Source organism: Rissa tridactyla, chromosome 3 (genome assembly GCF_028500815.1).
Source record: "Rissa tridactyla isolate bRisTri1 chromosome 3, bRisTri1.patW.cur.20221130, whole genome shotgun sequence".
Taxonomy (NCBI): domain Eukaryota; kingdom Metazoa; phylum Chordata; class Aves; order Charadriiformes; family Laridae; genus Rissa; species Rissa tridactyla.
This window is the reverse complement of record NC_071468.1, coordinates 3,360,702-3,387,691: the sequence shown is the minus strand read 5'-3', so window position 1 is coordinate 3,387,691 and position 26,990 is coordinate 3,360,702. Positions and strand designations below refer to the sequence as shown.

The following is a 26,990-nucleotide window of genomic DNA, read 5'->3' as shown; positions in this document are numbered from 1 at the left end:
GACTTTCACCACGAGGTCCAATACAAAGTGCAATGAAAGGGAAAACAGCCTAGCATATGGTGGTAGAGGGGGCAAAAAGGAGTGGAAATGAAAACTATTTCCATTCTGAAGCGAGGAACTTTAAAAAATTCGTTCATGGACTCTTAATGGCTGGATATTTCCTGTCCTCCTCATTCCATGTTTTCTGAAATATGAAGATAGGATGTTCCAGATGGAACTAAGTTGCCAGGACAACGGAAGGTTGTTTGTGCAAACTGAAAACCTTAAATGTTTTCCTTTCTTGGGTTTGGGAAGATGGTATTCACGGGTAGCGTTTGTGTTGCTATGACCCCTTAAAGGACTAGGTTTCAAGAGTGATGCAGATAATCACTGATGTGGTCCTGCTTTAGTCACTGATCAGCTCGTTTGAGCTACTGCTTGGGGAAAAGCAGCAAACTGAAGAGGAGAAAGTCTCTTCTCACCCAGAGAGATGATAAAAGAAGTTTAATTGCTTCTGTTACCTTTCATCTCTCTCCATTTCTTTAATGGCAGCATGAATTGACGATGTTTGGGTAAAGATATTATCACAGATTTCCCAACACATGACTCTAATGCTGTAAGGCTGATATGGGATCTGAAGGGAAAACAAGGAACTCTTCTAAGGATGAGCCTGATTTATTGCCAAATGAAGGCAAGGAAAAGACTTCCATCAACTCCAATTAGGCTTGGTTTTGAGTGTCATAATTAGACATACATTATGGTTCTGCCTTCCTGTTTTACCTTCCAGCAGAAAATAATCCTTTAAAGTTACAAGCATTCCCTTTACTGCAAGTGCTGCTGTTGTCGAGTGGGATAGAAGTGCGGGCTTGGAATTTGACTGCATCTGGCTACTTGATGATCTCTGACTGGGAAGAGACTTTAGGGCAGCCTGCTGTGACCTTGCAGCTCCTCTTGACTGTGCCAGGACCCTGTGAATGATGAAACCTCCTCTCCATAGTGCAGCTACATTCCTCATTTGTGGGATCTGAATGAAGATGTCCCCTGCACATGAGCAGAGCATCTTGTCACCGGCTACTTGCTTGATCATGGATGAAAGCACGCACTTGTACCTATGGCTGGGCAGCTTTCATCTTCATGCAGGGGCGTGTGAGTGAACGTCATAGAAAGCATCAGAACAGCTTGAATAATTCCTCACTGTCGATAATCTTGGGGCCCCTCAAGGATATAGCACTACAGAAGAGAAGCAGGCTGGGGGAGCTGCACCGGCAGCCCTGTGCAGACCTGCGGCACACAGATGAGCCACCGCTGATGAAAACTACCAAACACCTTCATACAATAAATAGAGAATATGTTATTGCTCTATCTTGTCTGTATATGCTATATTAACAATTCACATTGCGAGGAAAGGAAGATACTCCTTTAATTAGGTGCTAAAACGGGCTACTTCAGGCCAGACCCATGCAATTAGAAACGCTTTGTTTATCACTACCTGCTTTTCCCTGAACTGTTCATCATGTTTGATCTTGATTCTTTGCAGCTGTTAAATAAAGGGAAGTCCTTCAGTGTCAAATAAAGAGCATCCTAAAAATAAATGTGATTCTTGTATATCAGACAACTGCCTAAAACATACCCAAATAGATATTTTTTTTTTTTTTAAATTGCATTCTATCAGTGGAATCTGAAAGTAAATTCCCTGTAGTCGCCATTAGGACAGTTGTTTACACCTTTTAAGCTGTGGCCAGGGCTGCTTGATTGGCTACACCTGCACTAGGTTTTTTAGCAAGGAAGGGGCTGAGCCTGTGGGGGGAAGGTTGGTTTGTAAGCAGCATGTTTGTGCTGTTTTTGTGGAGAACTGTAAACTGAGGAAAGGCCAGATTGGGAATATCTTACTCTATAAGAGTGAGCTGTAGCAGTTCTGAGCTTGGGATAGAGCTTTTTCTAGGGTGAAATACTGTTCCTGTGAAGGTGCCTCCTGAAGAAGAGGAAATAATGTAGAGAAGCAGCAAGGAATGGAGTTTAGCGTCTCTGTGCAAGGTTTCCTGAAGCCTGAGAACTTTTTCCTCTTGGAAAAGGCGAGTCTACTGAGGGTACTGCTGAGAGCAAGGAATAAGAGTGAAAGACTTGGCAATGTGGTTGCAGCCTTTGTCTTCCAGTGAGTCTGGTGGCAGAGGAATGAGGCCTGCTAAGCTTGCTGCTGCCTGCTGCAGCTCAAAGGTAGCAGCAAAGAGTAAAAATGAACCTTGCTGAGTTGGGCTGGGTGACAGATCCAAGGTTGCTTTTTCCTCATGAAAATACTCCTTTGAAGGTCTGGGCACTTGATTGACTCACTTGGTGTTACTTGTCTGCAGGTCTACAAATGGCTGGGAGATGAGATCTGCTTCAGTCACAGGCAGCTTGTGGAAGCCATGCGGTGTTAGTGGGTGCTTCAGAACGGTAAGTGTGTCCTGTGGGACCTTTGCTGTGTCTTAAAAGTGCAAATGTCTTTGAGAGGCTTGTTGGGGATATCACAGTGAATAATACCCTTGGCAGAGATGACGGACACTGGATGGTATTATTTTGTGTATGTGCATCCAAGAAGGTACACGCCAACTTACTGCAGAGCTGTGGTGAGCCTGCCAACTTGCTTTGCACAGCTGTGTGTGCCCTCTGTAGCTCACCAATGTGCATCCTCTGCAGCTGAGGAGATAAAAAAAAAAAAAGCTGACTCTTGTGATGCAGTCTGGTATTTGATCCTTTTGTTAAACTGATGGCACGTTGTTGGGGTGATTTCTGTGAAGTTCAAGCTTTTACCAGAACAAGCAGTGATGCTTTGACCTAAGTACTAAGAGGATGTTGTAAATCCTGGGCTATTGCAGGTTCAGGAAAAGGGTGATGTGCCTTAGACATGCTTTTTAAGCAGGTTCACCATAATCTGCAGACTTTTATTGATCTAGCTGAGATTGCAAGTGGCTAGTATCTGGCCTGCATTTCTTTTGCACTTTGAAGAATTAAGACAGACATTGATACATACTGTTGTATGGCTTGAAATCCTTTGTCCTGGGATGTAAAACTTTGTTTTTCTTTTGTTAACAAGAGTGATGGTGCTGTATTTCAAGACCTGTGATCCATTAGGAAGTTCTGAATCCTTCACTGAAAATGTATATACGCATACTGTCTTGTTTTATGCTTTTTCTAATCAATATTTTGGCTCAAGTGATGAATGGTGTGGTAGGAACCTGTCCTTTCCCCACTTCCTATCAGCTCCAGAAGCTGAGGGAGGCCTCTGCAAAGAATTTCTTCATCAAATATTTTTTCTGAGTCTCAGCAGAACAGCAATAAGAAACAGACATGTTGGGGAGTAGTAAATGTAATGTGCATGCTCTGTAATGGAGGAATAACGTTGTTTGACACGTACAACTTAAATGGAATGATTTTTTCTAACCTCATGCCTTAAATTTTGTGGAATTTCTGTCCTTGGAAATGTTCAAGATTTAACTAAAGTCCTTGAACAACCTGGTCTAATTACACCTGCTGGGAACTGGAGGCTGGAGCAGATGACTTCCAGAGGTCCATCCCTTCCTACTTAAATTATTCTCTGATTTTAATAAGGGTATCCCGTACTTTGGTACCTTTCTCTGTGTGGTGTGTGATATATGTTATGCTATTTTGGCAGGGATTTTCTGATTCATTGAGTAATTTGCACTGAAGTAATCCTTGAAAAGGTTAATAAATGTTATACCACATAATGTCATCTTGCCACGTGTGCTACTCTTCGTATCAGTGCTTGGCTGAATTCATGGCTGCTGTAAATCACTTTAGCGATGTGGATAGTTAGTTGCAATGCTTTAATTTATTTTATATATTCTCATCTGAAACTTGGTTTTCTTAGTTATCTATTAGCTTTTAAATTCGAAATGGGACCTGTTTCTAACTTGGGTTAAGGCTCCTCAGGCATGGCCAAATAAAATTCATGATTGCTTCTAATCTTTTCCTTAGTACGTGAGAACTGGGCCCAGAGATCCTTTCACTTTAAGACAGAAGTCCAAAGTACTTATTTAATGTTAACACCTTTCAAGCTGGTGAAATGTCACTGACTTCTGTTGGCAGAGAATTTGGCTTATTCTGCAGTGTTTGAGGGTTGACAGATTGAAGATCCCACCTCTGCCAGTTGGCTAGGAGGGAACACCAAGCCTTGGATGTACATAATCTTGCGGGAACAGTCTACTTCTGGAAATCAGGAAATATTTCCTTAAACTGCTGATTGCTGGGAGACTATACCACAAGAAGTATAATTCACTTGCTTTGTTTCTGTTCCTAAACAGCTGTTTCCTGGACATGGCTGGAAACAGTGTACTGGACTAGAAAGACCTTTGATTTAACTCATTGTGGTTGCTGTTATTTGTCTGTAAAGCAATGGCTGGTTGGAGCTATGCCTAATAATGGTTGGTAAAGGAGGACCCAGACAAATGATACAGCTGGGGATTAAGGGAGGTTGAATTGATGAAGAGTGATGGAGGTGGTCATACTTGACTCTTGAAATGAGGTTAAATTGCTGCTGTTCAACGCATGTTGCTAGCTAAAATCTCCCTTGATTTTTAAGGTCTTAATCATATCACCCCAACAATCAGCAAAATGGTCATATTATGCGGACCACAAGATGTCAACAAGACACACCCACTGTCCACATTTGGCAGCTTTTTTGAAAAAGTGAAATAACAAGCTCCAAGAAAGCCAAACCAAACCCAAAATGAAGACAAAACCAAAAGGACCATCCAGATGGGTGTGACACTGTGTCTATTATTTGAAATGGACCTTTTTTTCAACAGGTCCCATGACATGCTTGTCCCAAACTGGAATCCAAGTCATCAGGTTTGTGGTAAGAAATGATTCAAAGTGAGCAGCTCCCTCCCCTTCTGTATGTTAAGACTTCTTTAGATTTCTATTGTGAGATGAAGGAAGGAAGAAATCTGTGGTTGTCTAACCTCAAACCTCTGATGCAGAATTCCGTTACTGGTGATGGATAGTGTGTTGTGTGCATACTAACTGCAAAATATATTGACTGGGTTGATGCATGCCTTAATTCAGGGCTGTCTCAGACATACTTGGGGTGCCTGGGTTCCCCTTCTAAAGGACTTAATGGAGGCTTTCAAAGCGTGAAAATCTCATTGCGTCCCAAAATATTAGGGCTAAGAGTATCGGGGAGCCCTCTGAAAATGTAACTGATGTTACTGAACACTCTCTATTTACTTTTTCACCTATTTTCACCTATGATTCTGAAGATGTATAGGCAGTTAAATCTTCATAACCTTCCTTTTTGTGCACTATTACTTATGTAGAATGGATAATTTAAATTAAAACATTCTTGTTATTTATTGAATATTTAAAGATAATTTTATGAAGTACGCCAGAGTAGAAATCAATAGTTTAGTTGTCGATAAACAAAACTTGTTGTTAGATGTTATAAATGAAGAAGCTCTAAAGTTTTTCCGCCGTATTGAAATATTACCTAGAACAAATATCTGCTTAACTTTTTTAGTTCCGTCTGACTCTTACAGTACTTTATCCGGCTCTCCAAATCTGCTGTGGTTGATCAAGGTTCACAGCACTTGCTTGTTTTGAGTGAAATTTTGGAGTGTGCTAGTTATTAGAATGTGTGGGTTTTTCCTCTCTAATAATATATTGGTGTCTTGGAAGCTACTACTGTGTGCTCTCCACCTTCGGTCATAGAGAAGAGAGTGGGTAAGCAAAGCTTTCCATTCGTTTATGACATGCGGTCAAAGGTGCATTTCAGCATGCACTAAATGGATCTTATTCTGTTTTAGTTGGTTGACATTCAGGGATGGAAATGAAATTATAAAAATGATCCCTTATTATGTATACGTTAAAGGTTCTCTCTTCTGCAATAACTTGAGAAAGCACGTTAATGTTTGCTTTAATGCATAGCATATTATTAATGACAGCTCATCTGAAATTCCTATCTGAAGAGGACAGGCTATTTAGTCTAAGCACACACTCAGCACTAATAATTAAGCAAGGCGCTTTAACTGTTTTTACATATTGAAGGATTTTGGCAAAATTTGAATCTTGTATCAGCAAAACAGGTTGTAGGTTTTTTCCTCTGCAGAAGAAAACTTCAGATTTCTATTTTGCAAAGTGCTTCTCCACAAAATCTTGCCCCATTTCACAGTTATGCCATTGGATCTCAAATTCTGTTTTTCCAGTACCTTTTCTTCCTATATTACGTAACTTTTGGCTTTGTGATTTATAGAGGACCCAAAAAAAAAAAGCTTGGAGTGTGTGTGGGGTACTTTTCTAGCAAACTACTCCCTAAAATATGGCTTCATGTGTTTGAAAATGTATTACAGAAATGCCTGTGAGACTGTGTCATCGTCTGGGATCACTTCTGTTAGGTGTCATGTAAATATAGTTCTAAAAGAGTGATCTGAGTGGAACATCCTCTATGGAAGGATGTGATTTTTATTCTTTCCTAGGCTAGAAAAAGACAAAACCTTTTAGATTTGACCATCCTTCTCTCTGGAAAAGCGTAGGGAGAGCAAGGACTGTGAGAAGAAAAGATTAAAACCTGAGACATCTAATCAAAATTGGTAGTCTTTTTGCTGCCTTCCAACACAGGTTATACTGTCTGAGTGTGTATATGGGGTGACTTAGTCACAATCCACTTGAATAAAGCTATTCCCATCCCTAATGTAAAAGGATGATAGTGCAGTACTTCTAGTGGTGATCCTTAGTAGGTTTTCAGAGACCGACTGCCTTTCAGATGTCTTATGGTATCCTTGGGCATAGAAATCAAGTGAATTTCCCTCAGTGGGCAGCAAGACACCCTGTGTTTTATAGATGAAGGATTGATCAGTTGGAGTGGTGGGGTGTAAGAGCAAATGTGGATTGGAAACCTCAGAAAAGGGTCACAAGATCTCAACAACCTATAGCAGGTCAGTAAATGGACTGTGATGGGATAAGCCAACACTGAGGACTTTATGTCATTGGCAAAACTTTAGGAAAGCTGAAAGAAATGTCTTTTTAATAGTGGAAAGGGTGGTTTTTCTTTTGCATTCATTACTTCTGGTGGATGAGTATGTATTTCCTCAGGAAGATGCTCTGTATTTGCAGACTAGCACGTTTGCCAAGTACTGCTCCAATTAGAATAGTAAATATTTGTTTTTGATTGAAAGCCCAGAAAATATTTGTATATAACTCACATAAATGGCTAGAGGCATTTTACAGCTACAGCTGAGGAGGCGCAGCTCTGCACTGGTCTTTCCAGAAAGTTTCCTCTTTTTCTGAGAATTAAGTCATGTAGTTTTGTGGGATAGAACCAGAAATAACTGCCATGCTCTTCACCTTCCAGGGAACTGGAGATAGGGGCAATGAATAAAACACATGAATAAGGATGATCCCCAAATGTTCAAACTTGTCTAAACGTTAATATTGAGAGGAGAAGTCCTGATCCAAGTCTCTGCATCCCAGGCCCATCTCCAATTGTAAGGTTTGTTTGCACAGTACAACTTTAAAATGTTGTTGGTTTTTTTTTTCCACGGGGAAGGAAAACAGTGGGACAGAGGGGTGGTTATTTATGATGCCCTGAGAAGGGGGCGATTGCTTCTTATTTCTTAGTGTAGTCTGGAAATTGTGGTTCTTCCACTGTATTTCTGCTTTTCTGCTTGCTTCCCAGACATGTATATTATCCTCTACTAGGATCTAAAAGGGCTATTTCTCTTCTACATCTAGAAATCCTCTTGCTGGTACTCTACAAAAATGTCTGCTCTCACTTAATGTAGCAGCAGTTGTACGGATGCATCGGTGCTTAGCTGTAACTTTATCAGTGTTTCAGTTCCGAATTCCCTGTGGCATCTTCATGGTGGTGTAAATAATGTAGTAAAAATGCCTTCTTGTTTCTCCTGTTTCAGTAGAAACACAGCTCTCTTCCCCAGAGCCATTAAACTGATGTGAAAACTGGGTGCAAGTCAAGCTGTAAGTGATTTCTTTCTCAGCTGGCTGTTAATATGGTGAGGCAGAGCTTAAGCAAGAAGGTGAGTCTGCTGCGGTGTGGCTTCGACAGAAGTAACACAGAAAATGCTTTTGCCAGTGCTGATAGGCCTTGCAGGGGGTGGGAAAGGATGGTTTCCCCTCCTCCTGTTTGGGGAGCCTTAAAAACTAGGGACACGTCTAGAGGAGAGGAGGAAGCTCGGAGTGCTATGATGAAAGAACAGTGATTGTACTTGGCAATGAGAACATGTGTGTTAACACTGACATAGCAGTTCCATTCTCAGTATCTGTGTGCAAGATTTTTGGTTGAGGAGGAAATGTTCCACACATTCTATATTTCACGCTTTTTCATCACAGGGTTTATTCTTTTGCTCAAAGAACCTCACGCAGACCGTTGTCATCTCAGGACTTTTTCAAAGATGGCTTGTTGTTCTGGCACAATCTAGCGATTTCCCCAATAGGTTCCTAAAATGTGCGAAGCATGTCTAAACATAAGAGGGAATAGAGAAGTAACCAGGTCATCACTAGGCAGTATATAAGTTCCACGTGAGCAATATCCAGATTTGCAGCCTGCCAACTCTACTTTACTACCGGCTGTAGAACGATTGCAGTTACTTAGCACAGGCACAGGGATGTGGCATCGGTGATTTGTCTCTTCATAAATATACCCGCATCAAGTATTTGCAGAGGCAGCTTCCTCTTACCTGCCTCCATAACATAGCTACCTTGAAAGGTTATATTCCATGGCTGTAGACTTGCAGTTTAGCAATGCACAGTTAAGGACACTTGTCCGTTTTGGGTCACTTGCTGAATGTGAGCAGTCGTAGGGTTTCGTGCTTCAAAAAACTCCCATGCCAAAAGTATGGAGATGCATCTCTCCATCACTAATTTAGTAAGTGGGGTGTGGTAATTTATCTATTTATCTTTCAAAATTAACACCTGGGTGACTTATTAGGTATTAAAATTTAGCAAGAGTTTTTGTATCATCAAGTAAGTGACTACCCTTGTAAAAATGTCAGGCTCTTTGTTCAGACTTGGCACTTTGAATCCAACTATTTGGAGCCTTTTGTTTTTTAAGTTGGAGTCTTTCACTAACAGCAACACGAAGAAAATGTCCAGCCTCTGTATTATAGGACTTAGATTTTCCTGAAAGACCTCTGCTAAAGGTGTTATAAAATCATCCTACAGATTCATCAGCCAGTTCTGAAAGAAACTCAAATTATTTTTGCAGTGTTTATTACCACAAGGTCACTAAGGCAAAACATTTAAAATTACTTGAAAAAATAAAGGTTCTGCATGTACCTGTGGGATATCTTGGACATCTCGAGTCATCTTATGCTACACACATGTCTTGCTTACCCAGGGTGCTTGAAAGATAAACTCTGTTCTCTCAAACATTTAGAAATAACTGGCTGGAAGGTGTAATGTAACAATAAAATGTCTATCTTCAACATGCTTGTGGTGAGACTGTTCCCCAAAACCTGAGCGTCTGGAACCAGACCTGAGGAAAACCCAAATGCTGAGAGTCTTCAGGTACACTCACTTTATGGCTGTTTCCATGATGTGGGCTCTGTAGGTAACCAATCTCTACAGAAATGAAAAATGCAGCTGAGAGGAATGCAGTTCTAGGGCATCCTCCGACTGTGAGCAGGATCAAATCAAACTATGTCACTCCTTACAGATTTTCTTCTAAACTGTCCTTACTTCTCCTAATGGTGGATATCCTGTCCAAGAAAAACATTCCTATGCTTCACTATTCCTTTACTTCCAACGTTTTCCTGAATATATGTAACTTAATAATATTTCTATTTGTTCTGACCACCATGGATTAATTCTTTCCCCTTTTTTTCATCAGCCCATTTCTCTTCTTTTTAAGCTACCCCAGTTCCTCAGTCTTTTTTGGCAGCTCATGATTTCTGAACTTCAGACCATTCCCATGACTCTTCTCTGGAATTTCTGTAAATGGTCCAAATCAGGGCATAATTATTCAGCTGAGGTCTTGCAAAAGCTGAATGAAGTGGGCACTTCATATACCTTGCAGTTTTTACTCCTGGCTGTGTGTTCCAGGATGATGGCTACAGCTTTATTTATTCAAAAGTCTGGTTCCCTTTGGTAGTTAACCAGCAGTTCTGCACCGTCTGCACCTCTTCTTCCACCCATAGGTGAGCATCCCCACTTCAGTGTAAAAATATTGCACTTACTGAGTTTCCTCTGACACTGTTTTTACCACATAATTTATTAATATAACTTGGATTTCTAGTCCTGTTCTCCAAGGCAGATTCCCCTCTAGCTGCAACACCGTCTAGCTAAGTTATGTTGTGTAAGCCAGAGAAACTGCTCAAGTTGATGCCAGCTTAAATGTGGGGAACTGTCGTTGAAATGCAATTTAAAAGTCCAGTTTTGGCTTAAATTCTTGGCCAGTCCCTACAGAAAAGGTGTACTGAGAGATCTGCATCCCATTTTGAAGATGAGAAAACTGATGCCCAGAGGAGTCAGCAACTTGTTGAAGGTCATGAAGAAAGATGGCAGTGGAGCAGGGTCCAGTCCCAGCTGTGTCAACTCCCAGACCAGTGCCCTAACCACAAGCCCATCTTTCTGCCCAGCTGAGTCTCTCTGTCTGTCTCCTGGGCAGAGCCCACAACCTTGGTGAAAGATCAAGATACAGTGTAAGCAAACTTGTGTTTATTTTAAAATGTGGTACTTTGTAGGCTGTCAGATAGCCACCATGGCTGCTGAGCTGCTGGAGATGTCGGCATGTGTCATGGGGTTTGTGCCACATTGGTACGCGTATAAACCCTGTGACAAATACCAGCGTAGCCCAGGCAGGCTTTAGGAAGCAGGAGGCACCTCAGCTGGAGTTGATTACCACTTCTGTATATCCTGTCGGCTTGGGGAAAATCTGGCAAATACATGTTGGGAAGAGTCAAAAGCGAGAATAGGAAAGCATTAGTGGTCATAGAGAGGTCCAAGCGAGTGGCACAGCGTGTTACTATTAGTCCTGAGGCCAGGTGGGCTCATAAGGTGTATTGACTGTGGGAAAGGTGATGCACTGCTCTCTTTGGATACCTGTCCTGTGAATTCACTGTGAGATTTGGCTAGACCAGCTTTGTGGCGATCCCAGCTGTCTTGCTGTAGCATGTGTCTTGGGAGTAGATGGCTAGTTATCACAGGAAATGTATACCTACTTCACTGGTGGCCTGTCTTGCAAATGTTGTTGAAGTTCTGGGCCCTAGAAAGGTCAAGCAAATATCAGTGAAGGATGGAGTTTCTGATTAAGAATGGCATCTCTTGTAACTAATTCTGTTGTCAGGGATTTATCTTTGAGGAAAAGGGACATCTAATTCAGACAATATCACCTGGTTTAACCTACTTGGATATAAATACAGAAAAAGAAGGCCATCTCTAAGAAACGTCTAGTAGTGAAATGATTCTTTTCTGACCAGAAAAGATCCTTTTCTAGTCCACTTAGTCACGGATCAGGCATCTCTGCGTTGCGTAACTATGAAGTGCTGGGGTTAAACGTGTGCTGCATGAGTCCTGAGGGATACGTGAGTGTTCAAAATGCTGGGAACAGTAGGTAAGGATGTTTGTGGGATGTGCTGTGATGCTTGGGAGAAGTATCTATGCTCAAAGCTCCTCTGAATAAGAAAAAGAAAGAAGGGGTTAATGCAGCTCGTGGGGAAACAGGAAATGTCCCAGCTGGAACTGATTATATCTGCTGTGTAGCCTAAGCTGTTCAGATGGGAGACACATGGTGGAGTAAGATGTGTTGCTTAGCTCAAAAGGATGTGCTATCAGTAAATGGGCCTTTTGCGTTGGTTAGAAGTCCCCCTCCATACTTAGGGATGGATCTGCTGGGCTATTGGCAAAGTCTCAAATCACATTTAACCTTTTCCACTGCCCAGGAAGAGGCATGTGAAATAAAAGCTGCATGTCCTTCTGCATCTGGCCAACGAGCAGCCATGCCTGCTGCTATGTGGCTTTAGAGCCTGTCTAATGCCTCACTGCTCCTGCCCGTCTGCCTCTATTTCAAGGGAAAACTGTGACATGAATTTGCCAGGCAGCATGGAGTATTCAGAGATGAGAGCGTGACCAGGAGAGCCCTCCTGTCAAACAGACTCTTATAACTTGACAACTGCCAGGCATGTGTTAATTGTGGCTGTATCTAATTAGCGGGGCATGTGACCTCTGCACGAAGTCCCCGTTCCTAAGCAGTTACAATACATACAAGTTTCTTCTGAGTCATTACAGAAGGTCCGTGTTTCTTCTAAAGCAAATACAGCCATGGGCATAATCCTGTGTCCAGCAGTGGTTAGTACAAGCGTCTGTGTGTAGTACTTCCAAATGAACAGCTGTGGGACAAGCCATCTCCAAAATACTTCTTTGTGGCTATTTTGGTTTTTAAAAAAGTATTTGTTACAGAACGCATCCTTATTTTCTCGTTTTCTGTTTTTACATGTTATAGTGCTGAGGCAGGAGTTTCTAGAAACGTTCCAAGCTAGGCACCTGCTTGGCTAATTTTCTCCATCTTTACAAGGTGTCTTGCAACCTCTGTCAGATCCTGGAGTTTTTCCTTGGACTCTGTATGCAGCAGCTGGGGAGCATCAAGGCTCATGCACTAAGGCAAGGCTTTGATGTTGCTCCAGTGATACTGTTGATAACACCTGATTGTTTTCCATCTAGATCTCCTCAGAAATTGAACTCGATCGAACACATGTTAGGCCCTGTAAAACTAGACAAAAGCTTCTCCAATGGGGCTAAAACAGCAGTTGCACAGCTTTGGGTTTGTTTTCTTTAATAAACTGCTTTTCCTTTTTTCTCTGTTTTGCTGGGGGTGAGGGGAAGAAGCAGATGTGGGGAGAGACGCTCACACCGGGGAGAGAACCGATCGCATTCCAGCTGATTAGAACTGCATAAAGCAAGTAAGTTTTGCCTTTGAGTAGGAACTCTGGTATTACTACAAGAAAACTGCAGCTGAGCACTATTCAGCGGCCTGGACAAGTTCAACTCCACTATCTCTTACAGTAGAAGGGCTCTTTTACCAAAATGTTCCCCCATTCCCCAAAGAGCTGTGTCCCTAGTGATTTAGGCTTTGTCAGATGCTGGCAATCTGGGAAGATAATGATTTCCATTTTGAGCAAATCCCCTGAAGTTCTGACACTGAAAGGATTTGAGCAGGTACAGTTTTTCTTCAACTCTGGGCAACAAAATGAACACCTATTCTTGCAAAAGGAAGGTGGGCGTTTGTCCCACAGCTTTCACAACTGCGATAGCCAGAGGCAGTTGTTTCAGCGTACATCAAGTGCTGAATCTGACCTTGGAGTGAAATGTGCCTGTGCAACCACAGCTGGGGTCAAATTGCTGCTTTTTTTTTTTGCCTTCTTTTTTTCTTGAGAGCATTTTTGAGGTGACACTTAGCATTTACACAACAGTAACCATGGAATTTCAGAAGTCATTTCACCAGAATGAAACCCACATACCTATGGTTTGAGGAGCCTTTCTTACACGTGTCCTAGTCTTTGTTTCTCTTATCCCTCATGTTAAAATTGAAAGGATGGAGAAGATTGCACACATGGGGATTTGATGGGGAGATGCCAAGCCTGCCACAGGCAAGGGAAATGATTTACTGGTTCTCTCTGCCACATAAAGGTCTTAGAGTGGCGATCTTGCTACCAGCCACTCCAAACCCAATGGGAGGATGAAATCTTTCCCTGAGCAGGGGGTGGGCACTTAGCCTATTTGCCACTTAAAAGGTTGAGACAGAAGTGATCCTGATCCCAGAAGTGGGCCCTGCTGCTTAAGGGTGGATGATTCCTATTGAATGGTACTACTCAGGATAATTAGAGACGGCAGTGCTGGTCCCAGTTGACTTTCATCTACCCAAGCAGTTAAGGACACGTACAGCTTCAAACCCTGCAGTAGTTCAATTGACTTGGTCCTGCACTGCCAAAACCAACAGCAAAGTTCCCATCCCATCTTCACTTTTATCACAACAGGAGCAACATCTGCAGGAGTCCCTCAGGATACGGAATGCAGTGAAGGCTGCGTTAGTGGAAATTACCCTGTACTTATGAAATACAAGTATCTGAACCAGAATGCGGGGCTAATGCTAAAGTTTCCCATTTGTTGTTCTGACCAAGAATTCACATTAGTTTTGTAACAAATGGGAAGATCACTGGCAGCACAGGAAAGAGAGTCTATACTGCTCTGATCATTTTTAGCACTGAGTATACATGACTCCGACTTTTTTCCCCTCATGGAGTTTGCCTTGTCTTGGTGACTGGGCAACTTATTCTTCCTTTCCCTGTGAGTTTTATCAGGGCTCCAACACTCTGGCAAGTGCATCTCAAATATTTGAGGCCTATGAAGTTTTTCTTAGACTTGTTTAAGTGTGATGACACAAATGATGTAGAAGCTTTTGCTAGATAATTATTTGAGCCTTAACATCTTTAAGTGTTTTCTGATGTTCTGCAGCTCAGTATGCAACTTGGAGTTTTGTCATGATCTGCTTTTGTGGAGATCTTGACATCCTCTGCTTGCTTATGATGAAACAAATCTGGAGGCAGAACTTCAATCTTTACAGAACACATCTTTGGTTCCCTTAATGATGATGATTTAAACACCACTGATAATTAGATTCTAAGTGACTTGCTGGAGTTCAGAGCAGATCTTCAAAAGACCAGTGGCCTAATGATTGAATGGCTGTTCCTATGTAAATAATCTGCAAAAATGTACTAGTTAATAAGAGATTATGAGAAAGCACCTGAATTTTTTTAATAGCTTTTGGGACTTAGTGCAAGAAGAGCACGTACCAGAAACATGGTTGATGTAGTGACCCACCTTTGCACATTTGCAGAAGACCTCTGCTGGGTGAGGGATGCAAGCTGGAACAGGAACCTGGCTGTGAGCAGGTGGAAAGAAAAGGTGTGTGTCCTTCCTGGCTCCCCCGGATCAAGGAGGGAAGACGGTGACCTTAACTACTGTCTGATTCTCATTCCCCTCCCTACCTTCTCTCTTCTGCTGCAGTAGCATTTTACTAACAAATCTTGCTGCTGAAACCAGATGAGACTGTAACCCACATGGGAGGGGAAGAAGCAAAATAATTCCATTTTGAGTTCTCACATGCTATTAGTGCTGCATAATGGGGGGAGGAGGTGATACTCGGGATAGCTTTACCTAATGCTGTGGGTCATACGTAACTGAGGTACTCAGTGGCCCGGCCAACTGTAATGGGAAGAAAAATATTATGAGATTCTTAGCTGATCTTATCCCCCAGTTGAGAATAAAGTCCCTTTCTCTACAGATGAGCAAACCCCAGTCCAAAACAGGGAATGCATTTCTGCATGAATGTGGCTTACTGGATAAGAGACTGTAATGTTTTATGTGTGAGTCAGCATTCTGGCTCCCAAAAGGTTATTCAGCTAGTCTAAAATATAATATCCTTGGAACAATGACAGCACCCCTTCTGTTATATTGTAGAAACTTTTGCTGTATTTTGTTAAGGATCAGTGAAAAATGAAACATTACTCCTTAATCCCTGAAGAGTCATTGAGTAGAGCAGTTGAAATGCACAAGGAATAGCTATGAAGAAGAAAATAATGGACTGGCTGTTTAGTCCGACAGAAAGTCTTAGGTGGCAACTCCTGTTTTGCTATGAATAGGAATTTCTCTGTAGCCTTTTTATTTTGCATTGATGTAGGTCATTAAAGCAGCAAGATTTTGTACACGGCCAGAAGTCAAACTGATGGTTAGTTATAGACATAAACAGAAAAGGCTTGCTTTCTATCTCTGCACTCATAAATTATGGAATGTTTACATTGAGAAGATCAGCCTTAGCGTATGGAAGCAGAAGACCTGTGTTTCTTGAGGCCATCCTGTCAGAAGGGAAAGGCATCATCAGGATAGTGATCACGAACATCTCTTGTATTTTTCTTTTGAATTCACTGGCAAGGAACTACGCAGATACCACTGGGCTATTGGCCCTTATAGTGGGCAGAGGTTGCACCTGTGGAAGAATTTTCAAATCTGCATAAGGCAATGGGGTAGACAGTTCCTGCCAGGATTGCCTTGGGGATTGGCCTATCTGGTTCTCCAGGTGTCTCTGAAAACTGTACCCTAACCAGGAGATATATGCCTACTTTCAAAAACTGCTGAGACCTACGATGTACCATGAGACATTAACAGAGGCAGGACTTTAGTTGCATTTCAGGAATACATTAGAAACATAAGATTTAGTGATTTATTCCCCCCCACCCCCCAGCACTAGTATTCTTAAATCACTTACGTGCTTCAAATTCTCATCATCAGCCTATAAGTGGGGTTAAAACACTGCTGTACCTTATGCTGCTGCCAGTTATCAAACCCTGGGACGGAGGAGTAAGCAGACATTACACACCAGCTTGCTGTTCCTCTCGGGAAGAGCGATGGGCTGCACAGAACCGCTGCTGTCTGCTAGCGCAGATCAGCATGCACAGGAGCAGTCATCAGCTTAATAAATTGGCTAATGGTATCTCCCTTTTGGCTTGGGAGGACTGTGGTCTGGAGAATCAGGCATCCAGATCGTGCCTAAAAGTCAATTTTGAGCCCGTGACAGGTAATTAGTATTCAAAAGGCAACACCTTACTCTTGCAAACTAAGAGTATCGCATGTTGTTCTGCCACTCTTTTACTAATATTGTCGTTCTCGTTAAAAGCTAAACCAATATCTTATCACGCTATTGACTTAACTGCGGTATGCCCTATATTTAGAATGGATGCCACAGTATGGTATTTACGTTGCATCCTGGCCAATGTTTACTTTTAAGGATGCCATCTGTGCTTCAGTGTTATTCTCTTCCAAATGCTTTTAAAAGGGGTAAAATAAATTCAAAGTAGGAACTGATGGTTAAAATTTAGTTGCAATGTCTTTGACATAGTGCCTATTGCCAAGCTGTTTGCAAAATTGTGTAACTCAAGGCACAGTGATGGAGCAGACTGTAAAACTCTAGAGTTAACTCAGCTAAAGGGGACCCTGGCAAGAAGGTAATAAAAATAAGTAATCAACAGTGGGTTTTGCTTTTAAACAGAAAAGGAAAACCACAAAACCTTCCTGCCCCAAACGGAATAAAAAAATCATTGCAAAACAATCAATAACAAAAATGCAATACTTACAAAGGGCTCTAGACAGCTAAGAGGAGGAAGGGAGTGTGTAAAGGCATGGTCTTCTGGCTGGACGCATCCTTTAAGGAATCTTCCTTTCAGTTCAGCAGCATCTGTTCTGGGGATGATGCTGCTATTTTAGCAAAGCATTGCTTGGACACTGGAGGGCAGATGGCCTTTGGACCATTATGATTTTGGGACAAGCAGGTCTTAGTAAGACACTAAAGGATTCTCTTCAGGTAATACTGCTGAGGAATATAGTGCGTATAAACTTCCCCCATGTCACCCTAAGTCTGTTCCCTCCTCTGGCTGAGTTGAGGGAGTAACCAGCAGCTGGAAAGCTCAAGGTGCCTCTGCTATTTCCCACAGCAGCGTTCTGCAGTACTCTGCTGCTTGTGCCGTGCAAAGACAACTTAGGAGAGCAGTGAATCCAGCCCAGAGGATCCATCGTGGTGAGGAGGGTTGAGGAGGTTTCATTTTTGATGCGGTCTGTGCTAGACAACAAATACCCGAGTTCCGCGTTTTGTGCTATAACGGTGCTGGGAGGTTTTGACTGAGCATTTATCCTGTGCACGCTCACTGCATTAGCAGATGTGATCTACCTCAAGGCATGTAAAGTCTTGGAGCCAATGTAGTAGCCAAGTACAAGTAGCCAAAGCTGACTTGACTGGGCCTCCACCTGAATACCCAGATACAAACTCTTCCAAGGAGGAAATGCAGCATTCCCAGGGCTGCCAGGATCTAAGTGCCCTGCTGAATGCTTGAAAAATGTTTCTGAGTACACAGCTGTTCACAGGTCAAAGTGGGAGAGACCACTTTACAAGTGCTTTGAGTTGGCAAGTCATGGAAGACCAAGGCTTTCTGCAAATGAGAGTATTGACTGAAACATTAATTGTTATTATGATTCATTTCTCGATGAATCTCCTGCTGAACTTTATGTATAATGCTGGTTTGCGTGCTGCAATTTTTACTACTTTGATCCAAAATTGTAAATAGACAGATATGGAAATGTGAGTTTGTGTATGGCATTGTGCAAGTGTGCTGTTATTCCTTCTGACTTTGAAACTATCCAGCTTTGATTAAAATATTGTGACTTGTCAAGTGAATAATAAATAAGCAAGCTGATCAGGCTGACCACCGTTTTAGAAAAAGACTGTAGAGGGGAAACATCTCCAGAGTCTTGTCCAGCCGCCTGTTCAAATTTTCAATGGTGCATAGAAACTGCAAATAATATTTCAGACTGATACTTTCTGCAGGCGCTGAAAAGCTGTCCCATGAGTTGCTTACGAGAGAAGTGAAGTGCTACGCTGACAGAATCCTAATACAAATGGAGAGTTGCAGTGGGACGATGCTGGACAACTCTTCAGCTTATTGTGCTCTTTCTTAGCTTTATAGGTGGTCTAGACCTATGGTTAGTATAGTATAATGGTAGCAATTACGATATTTTGTCTCGTAGATCTTGACATAGGTGGGAAGACCAAAGGAAAAGAACTTCTAATACTTGCCAGCAAACTATAAATGCTGATACAACTTATCCTTTGAAAACAAACCTGTATTACAGAAAAAGGTGTGTAAAATGCAAATCAAAGTCTGGTCAGGAATATTCTCAGCTGGTTAACCAGAAAGATACTTTTTAGCTGTTTTTATTTATTCATTTTCTGAACAGAGGGAATAACTGCAAGTTTTGGGGGCTGGAAGGATAAAGAAACTTTCTGCACTCTGTAGATAATACTTCTCTGATTTGCTCTTGTCTACCAGACTTCTGGCTTCAAATGGAATAGAAGGACTGTGCACCTTGCAAAAGCAAACACTTTAGTGGCACAAGTTGCACAGGAAAAAACCAACATGTGGCCTGCAAGAGCGGGTGAGCAGAACTTAACTTGGGACCACCACCACAAAGTCTCATTGTTGATATATTGTTCATATAATTCTCTTCCCTTGCTATATCTCCAAGACGAGTTGCTTCACTGTGGCTTGTGTCTTTGCTCATAGGCAAAGAATCATTGAAGTGTCACTGTTCTACTGCTTGCAGTTTGGTTGGTTTTGGTTGGTTTTGGTTTTTTTGTTTGTTTTCTTTTTTTCCAGAGGGCTTCATCTCCTGGAAGGCAGTACTTATTTATAAGGAAAATCTTTCAAAAAGTTTAGGCTTTTTATTTCTGTCTTCTAATACTGACCTATTTATTGTGACAGTGGTTTGGTCAGCCCTGGGCACAGGGAGGTTAAATGCCTGAATCTCCATGTAGAAGAATACGTAACTCTGAGCAACTGGCTAAAGCTCACTTAAAATGTCCGTCAGATGGCGTTAGGGTGACTAACTTTGACCATGTGAAATGTTAAATTGTACCATGCTCTGCTAGAACATGAAAACTAATGGAATTGATAACATTTGGAAAGGATATGGGATACCAACAACAAGTGAGCATTTTCTATTGCCTTCTATCCTATTAGTGGTGAAATATAAGCTGCTGCTTAAAAAGGAATTTACAGTAGGTCAGCAGATCACATGTAGCTACTGCAGATAGACTCAGTGCTGCTTAATAGTAGATGATGGGGTAAAAGTGAACTTCAGAAAAGCCCTGGCTCCTTTCCTAAGCATTTAGACAGCTGAGTTACTGGACCCTTGCTTGAGGCTGACTGTGCATCAGACCCAAGTGGGTGAAAAACAATTTCAAGTTACTTCCAAGAAACTACACACTTTGCGTGGCTTCCTGTTTCTTTCTGTACCAGGAAAATGCTAATTAACTTTGATTAGACTTCACTGATGGTATCTAAATTATGAAGTGTCTTGTTAGATTCAGCGGGCAACTTGGGTGATGAGACCGATGGGAATTTTCCTTTGAGAGAGACCTGAGGCCTTCAAAACCAAGGGACTCTTGGCAGGACATCCAGTGCAGAGCTTCAGGCGTTTTTGTATTTTTGAAAGCTAATGAATGAAATGAGCTTAGGAACAGCCCCAAGGACCCTGTCACTTACTGGTTTTGATTTTCTAGAAAATAAAGTTGTAAGTGTTGATCCTGGGCCTGCATATAGAAAAGGATGTGTAGCTGGGTAAGGCAATGATGAGGGCTCAGCCTCGGTGATTTGACTCTGGGTGGAACCTGGGGATGCTGGTGGTCGTATGCAAATCCACTGCTGGTGGCCAGCAGCGATGGAGCAATGAGCGTGCTCCCCATTAGCATCTGTTGTTACACAAGAAAACAAATTGCTTCTTTGGCAAATGACATGGGTCCTCTGCCAAAGACAAAAGCTTTGTTCTATGTCAAAACCGAGACACTTATGCATTTTTTTCTCATATGTAAAAAATTATAACCCCTGATTTTTCTTTGCTTACATGGTCATTTCTAGCCCCGGGCTTTGACATGGAAGGCTGAAACAAGACCTTATTTATATCAGACTCTGTTTATCTTTGCCTCTTTCTGGAAGACCGTGATGGTCCAATGAAGGTTTTGTGCCAAAACTGCGCAGTTCAACCTATCATCTGTCATCTAAAAAGAATGAATAGCAAGGTGAGAGAAATCACCTCTGATACGAAGTTATGCAGACAGTCAAAACTAAAGCTATCAGTGAAAAAAGACGCAGAAAGATCTCATGACAATGACTGACAAAGTGAAGTCAAATATAAATAATAGGTTCTCTGCTACTGACTGCTATCCTGCAGCCTGTTTCTTCCCTAAGGGCCAGTTCTGAAGAAAAGAAGCTAATATAGTTTTGGGTTGGGGTTGTTTGGTTTTGTTTGGTTTTTTTTTTAGCATCTCTTGCACGTAATTCCCTTTGGTCTTGCAGTAAAGTTCCCAAGGCCCTACTCTTCTGGTGGAAAGTGAGAAGGTCTCTCCAGGCCTGAAGCTGGCATCGGAACATACACCAGCATGCTGACACACAGTGTTATCGGCTGCCCTGTCGGGTCATACGCCTTCCCACAAGCTCTAAGGGCTAATATTTGCTGTGGCTTGAAATGCAACTTGTGGGAAGTTGTGGTTGATATCTCTGTTGCCGGCAGTACTGTCATCTTGTGGCTCTTGCTAAGGCCAACATCAGCACGGAAAAGGTGGGGTCAACCATAAGTAGCCCTTTTCAGGAGGTAGTGCTTCTAATGCCAGCATTGGAAGGAGGGAAAGATGGGAGTGTTTGGCAGCACCACTGCTGCTGATCGTGCTGCCTGTCCTGCCAGCACTAGCTCCTGTAGTTGTGGCAAACGCATGCCTCCATAAGCAGTTCAGAGGCAGCTGTGTTGCCAACTCTCGAGGCCTGAAACACGAGCCATGGTATTTGCATGCTCCTTTAGGCATAGTCTAACCTTGGTGTGAATTGCATGTGTGTTGTTACGTCCTTGTTTTGGTTTTCTTCCTTCATTGGTTGGTACCAGGATGTTCAGGAAGCGTAAATAGAATCGAATGTTACTTTTTTCAGTGCTAGAGCCTTGTCTTGCTGCAGATTTTGCTAGTGTCACTTTCCCTTGCTGATTGCTGTTGAGACTTCTGACCAGCTGCTGATAGACACAAATCTTTGTATGATTTGTTACAATGGCTGGACTTAATTCAGAGCAGAAAGAGATCTCAAGGAAGTGTTGTTTCCCCTTGTTCCTAGTAAAGCGTGTAGAGCTTCAAATGCCCAAGAGCACGTATGGCTGCTAACCGAGCAACATCCTGTTCGGATCCATCCTCCTCGCTATTGATCACAAATCCTGTGGCTGCTGCTACTGTGGTATTTTTCCTCCCCGCTCCACCCACTCCAGGCTGCTGCTGGTGGTCTCCAGCTCCATACCTCCTTCATCAAAGACCGAAATGTCCATGTCGCAGATGGTGTTAATAATAACAATTGTGTCTCCAACAGTGCTAATGGCCATGGGCTTCCTTTCATCCATCTCAAATGTTTGAAATCCTCTTCTAGCACCGACCACCCCTTTTTGAGGCAGCTCAGTGGGGCAGATTTGGCTTATGTCAGAAATACCAGCAGGCATAGTGATGATGAAACAAAATCTTAATTGCAGGACCCTGTGGATTCCCCATTCCCACTCCTTCCTCACTACTAGCTGTGGAATGAGATATTAGCTCTGAAGCAAGGTCTTAAACTGTGGATACAGGAGTAGCCCATTGACCCTGCTGGCCCATCTGATGTCAGCTCAGAAACTTGTTCCGAAGTTTTGCTTGAAAAATAAACAAATTTCTAGGCTTTTTATGTGCTACAGGGAAAAACCTGAAAATGAATGGTGTGCAGCCTTTTTCAAGTGAAGGTCACGTCTTGCTTTAGGAACAAACTTCCATTTTCATCCTTTTTTACTGTTGTTCTGTTTCTCTGACCCGTTCAGTCTCTCGACAGCACACCCTCTCTCTTTCCATTGTGTGAAAATGAGACTGGAAGGATGGGGAAAATTGCTGGCCCTTTCAGGAACAACAGCAGGTTTTAAAAGAATAAAACTCCTGTGATAAAGAAGGCCAATATAGCTTGCAAGTCACCGAATACTCTAACTAAATCAGTAAACGTGACATTCTTCCGTGCTGGGTCTGGCTCAGTGCGCAGCACTACAAGGCCTTCCTCTGGGCAATGTTTTCAGCCCCTGAGCCATTATGGGGAAACACAAGAGTTCTTGGAGTTTTCCTATAGAAAATTGGGCTAGGAGTCAGCTGACCAAGATCTTATTTTAGGCTTTTCCTCCGCTCTGCTGTATGTTCATATGGATCATTTTCTGTCTACTCTTGTCCGCACCTCCTGAATTCTGTCTGGTTTCATAGTCTCTGATCTACTTCCTGATTTACTTTCTTGGGCTGCTGTGCTGGACCCAGCCGACTGGCTGGGATGTGTAGGTGGTACCAAGATAACACAGACTGAACAAGAATAACTGGAGACTACAGTGCCTAAAGCACACTGGAAAAAAACAACAGCAAAAGACCAACCAAATGAGCCCCTTTATCATCTGATTTTCACAGTATCGTGTCCCTGGTTCAGCTTTTATGGGACTTAATTATTTCTTATTGGAGAGGGGAGAGTTTTGAGAATTAGGTAAGAGAAATACCCAAAGGTCCCACCAAGGCAATGATGGGTTACAGCAAAGTGTTCAGGAGCATTCGAAGCAATCCTCTTATTTGAAGTTTGCAGCTGTGCTCCTCGCAATGCAGAATGGCATTTCCCAGTAAACTGGGAGGTGAGGGAGAGGTTGCATAGAGCCACAGAAAGCATGGAAGGATATATCCAAGTATGTATGCGTGAAAAGCCATTGCTGCAGTTCTTGCGTTTACCTGGCCTGCAAAGCCCCTGGTATCTTTCTCCATGAAGCTGCTAGCATTGCTGTTTTGCCTTAGATCTTCACATCCAGCATACAAGGCTTTTAAACCTACAGGCCAAAATACCAGGCGGTGTAAAGAACGGAGTTTCTTGAATAAGGTGTTGAACCATGTCTCTTTAGGAAGGAATACTGAGTGTTAAACTTCTGTCCCTCTGCAGGAGCTTTACTAGTGCTGTGAATCTCTATGCTCCAGAATACCAGTCTTCGTGGGATTTCAGACTCATCTGTTACAAAAGGCAAATGACCCGGCTTTGAACTTCCTCCAAGTCTTCCCCTTGTTGCTCGAAAGCCTTTATTCTAGCCAACTGAGCAACCGTTCAATCCCACCCCTTCTCCCTCAAGCACTGCTTCAGTCTCTGAAAACTCTCGCGCGTATCGTATTAGATACGGTGTATGCTAGGTACCTTGAACTGGGTCTCGCTATTCCTGGCAGCAGGGATTCTTGATTGGTGTGTGTGAACAGTTGCCCGAGTTTTGCTGCTACTGAAGAAGGGATGCTCGGAGAGCGGCATCGTGAGCAAAGATTTCACAGCAAGGATGTGGAGTTTTCAGAGCCAAATGGCAAAGATTGCTAATCTCTGCAGGGTTTGCCTGGGAGAGGGAATAATGAAAGGCATTCCCGTTTAACCCTCCTGGATATAAAGATTTAATAGAAGAAACAGTGCTATTTCTCAGTCTGCTCCCACATCTCACTGTGGGCACTGACTCTGCTCCTGCTCTAGTTTTTTGAATGATTTCTGTGATCCAAAAAATCCTCCTTTCTTGTTCTTCCCGTTGTCTGCTACTGTTGGTTTATTCTTCGTTTATGTGAGACAAAAGAGGGGCTACACTTTAACTGAGCCATATTCACATTTCCTGTGCCGCTTCCCCCAAAGTGTCCTGGGAGATGACCATTTCCTTTCCCAAATGAGTACCTGTGGCTTTCCTCCCTCTTTCTGTCTTTGGGAATCCCTATAACGTGCACCTAGATCAAGCTCTTTTTAGTCAACATCAAATGCCACCAGCTCTATTGGAAAGGGCTTTTGTCTGAAGGCATAAAAGTGACAGGATGGGAGCCTATTTAGACCTTTATTTTATTAGGTCTTACAAAATTTCTGATAACTGGAAAACGGAGAATCGCTACGAGTCCATTGTGAAACTACATAAATTCAGAACTTAATGAATTGTAATTAGTGGCATCATAATGGGCTCCATATGTTAGTAAGTCATTTAGGAAGAAATACAGTTGTTTGCCATTCTGCACAGCACTGACAAATTAGGATTCAAACCATACAAGCCTCTGTCTTTCATGGATCTCTTATACAATATGTTTGTCAAGAATGTACTAATATGAAATGATGTGCAAAGCAGGATGCAGAGAACTGTTCTGTCTTGTTTCCATGTTGCCTCTTTGTATGCGAGAGAATCAAAGATGTGCATGCCAGGTTCTGCGTTGCAGGGGGTTCAGACCGTCTTGAAGCTGGGCTAAAGGAGCGCTCAGACTATAGGTTACCTTCTATATTTCAGTACATCCTGGACTTAGGGAATAACTGCTTCCCAGGGAGGGAAGTATTGTCTAGTAGATTTGGTTGTCATGCCCGAAGGTGCTGTATAAATGACAAACAGACATATGTTTGTATAATCTTCATTACTTTTAACACAGCTCAATATAATTTCACAAAATGTTTCATTTATTTTTATTTCAAAGATTGTGACAGTTAGGATTGTGAAGTACAAGTTGCCATCTGCAATCAATTTATGATCTCTCCCTAGTGCAATTGTGGAAAAAAAGAAGAGGGAAAAAAAGAGAGAATTATTTGGAGTAAAAAGCATTGAAAAACAAGTAGAGTGGAGTAATAGCACATCTGTTTTCGTAAGAAATCATGGAACCTGGACTTTTTTCAGTGTGGTATTTTACTACCACATGGCTTTAATCCTACATCTGGGCCTGTTGTTTTATGAAATATTTCCCACAGATGATGTCAATTATAATTTTTGTCCCGCTCGTCAATTTACGGACTTTTGGAATAAGACAAAATGAAACAACCAGAAAAAGAACAACTTATGTGGTCTACTCTCTGACAAAATTATAGCTGTGTGATACACTTCTAAAATCAATAACTCTGTTAATGATTAGCAGAAAACATTGCTTAGTTTATGAGCAGAGATGTGGCCCACACTCACCAGATGTTTGGCTCTAAGTTGCATTCTTGTTTGCTGTGTATTTACCAGCAGATGTTCAGCAGTTTATTTAATACCTCTTGTATGAGCCAGTAGTAGGTCTAAGTCTGTGCGACATTTATAAGCCATCTGCCAGCAATACAGGTGGAATGCTTTTATGATTTTTCACTTCCCTCTCTCTCTCTTTTTTCCAGTGGTGATCTATCAGTGAAATCATAGATAAGTCTTTATGGATTTATATAGCTATTAGGAAACAGAATGCTTATCTTTGTAGGAAAACCCTAAAGTGCATATCTCAGCAGATGTCTTTTCAGCTGTTCTTTAATTATTATTTTTACACTTAACCTGCAGTACTAGATGAAAGCTCTGATGAAACTCTCCTCCTCAGAGATATTCCAGCTGTTTTGAAGTTTAGACCCTGATTGAGGTATGAATGTTCCGAAGGCTAACGCTGAACCTTTTTTGAACTGGCCTTTGAAAGGGCCTGGGCAAAGTAAAGCTCCAGCTTGCTTTCCTGACTTTCCCAGAGCTGAGGAGTATTTGAGTCTAAGGTTTACGGTGAACTAGACTCAAATTGTTTCAGTGCACGGGCATGCAGAAATTCCAATGCTGGTTTTAGTTGGAAATGCTCATGGGGTCTGATCCAAATCCTATTGAAGTGAAAGACTCTTGCTGACCTCAGTGGGCTTTGGATCGGGTCCATGGAAAAGTGTTTCTATGAAAAGAATGCATTTACTGTGGCCCTGATTCAGCAAGGTATTTGAGTGTGCACATAATGTTTCAACATGTGGACGGTCTCGTTGGTATACACATGTTTGTTGTTATGCAAAGGCTCGCATTGCTCCTTCAACAGGGGCCCTCAAGAGCCTCCACCCCGTCCAAGTTGGGTGAGGATTTTTTCCCTGGTAAGGGAGGGGTCAAGAGACTTAGCCCCAAGCTCTACGGAGCTTCAGAAATCTGCTCTGTGTAAGGGAAATCCATTCAAAAAGCTTCTATTTCTGGCTCAAGACTTACCCTAACTGGCTCTCCAGAAACATAGCTGGAGTAGGTAATAGGATATTATCCTGTTTTTAATGGCACATTGGACTAGATTGTACTTCAAGAAGATGGGCCCTTGGGAGAGACAGTCAAGGGAGTACAGTCAGGCCAGACAGTCCCTGGTACATGGTAAACTGCAGATCCATAAGATATCAGAGCTACCCATAAACTGCATAATCATATCTCAAATTATATTAGCACATGAATATAATTCTGTGTTGTGTATTAATATCGTTTGGATATGTATATGCTCCTCCTGAGTGTTTGCCACAGTATCTAAAACTGGTGTGTAAGGAACTACTTTGGTAGTGAATTAAAAAAAAACTTTATTGTTCTATAGAGGAAGAAATATCAGAAGTAGACTGAATAAATAAGAAATAGAGTAGACATTCAAAGGTATACGGTAGTTGTAA

At 42.1% G+C, this 26,990-nt stretch overlaps 1 protein-coding gene across 2 annotated transcripts in view; it reads left to right on the top strand.

The window, feature by feature from the left end:
- HAO1 (hydroxyacid oxidase 1) overlaps positions 1-26,990 on the top strand; it is a 365,752-nt gene that overhangs the window by 101,173 nt on the left and 237,589 nt on the right. For both annotated transcript variants that reach the window (XR_008465485.1, XR_008465484.1), the window contains one exon: positions 2,328-2,412. The gene's annotated coding sequence lies outside the window, so the exon portion shown is untranslated. The remainder of the gene's footprint in view (positions 1-2,327; positions 2,413-26,990) is intronic.